Source organism: Natrix helvetica, assembly GCF_964273705.1.
Source record: "Natrix helvetica genome assembly, chromosome: 9".
Lineage (NCBI taxonomy): Eukaryota > Metazoa > Chordata > Lepidosauria > Squamata > Natricidae > Natrix > Natrix helvetica.
In genome coordinates this window covers 6918325-6919512 of record NC_138560.1, presented here as the reverse complement: position 1 = coordinate 6919512, position 1188 = coordinate 6918325, and positions in this window count along the sequence as shown.

Sequence of the window (1188 nt, the reverse complement as noted above, 5' to 3'; positions counted from 1 at the left end):
TTTTTTACGGACCCGAGTCTGTTTTATAGACTTGCCAGCTGGTAGTACATAACCCTGTTTAAATCAGCCTCTTATCTATAGCTGTGTAGCGTCCTCCCCCCCCCTCTGCCCCCCCAAACCAGGACCAAAAGGGTCAACAAAGAATCCTGCTTTTATGCGGAGAAAAATAAATGAAGACCCAAGTTTGCAGAAACAATTGTTTGCAGCAACAGTGCACTTGGGTCTTTGCAAACTTGGTCAAGGGGGGAAAGGATTTTAAAATAGATCGCAAGCGGTGCAGGGAGAGTTCAAAAAAAAAAAAAACCCAAACAACGCTAAACCTCTTGTCTTGGATTGACATCCGTTGGAGCAGAAGCCTCAGCCTTGTGTCTTTGAACAAGTGATAAAAAAAAAACCTAATCTTTCTTTGCCACTGGGAATATTTTTTTCCTGCCATTTTCCTAGTGGTTGCTGGCCGAGCGCTAGGAAAGGGATAAGCGTGCCATAAGCGATTTAATATCTTTAAAGGCTCGGGTGATCCCAAAATACTTGCACATCATCCACATAAAGTTTGCCCAAAATTTAGCTGCCTCCACCCCCGCTCCGCTTAAATCCCTCCTTGGGCCTGTCAGTCCGCATCTGCTACAGGCAGATAACTCTATTGCCGGTTCTGCATCAGATACGGTTGGACCATTCGGCGGTTATGGAGGCCAGAAGGTAATCCTGATTTATAGACCGCACAAAGGGTGTCTTTGAAACAAAGGCAGGGTTCGCCCCACCCTACACCTTGCCGTCCCCCTCCCAATCGTGCAGATTTAGTTGAGGGAGGGGTGCTGGAGCGTGCATCCAATTTTCACTGGCCAAGAGCTGTGGTTTTGGATCGCCAAGGTATCCTTTGTGAAATCCTGTTGCAAAGCCATGAGGTCCACCTTGGCCAGGACTTCCCCTCCCCGCCTTGCCGTCCAGTGCCTTGCTCCAAATCCTCCGTCCTGGAGCTTGCAAAATAATTGACAGCTCCATAGCTGACTTTGGAATACACTCCTTCCTCCCCCCCCCCCCCTGCTCTTGTTGTGACTTTTCAACAGGTTTTGCTAGTGCATAACTTGAATAGCTGAACTGCTTTTATCCTGGCCCGCTGCCCCAAGGGGGAGGATTAGGTCTCTTCCTGGGCCTTTGGTTTGCTGTTGCTCTTTCTTCCTTCCTTCCGCT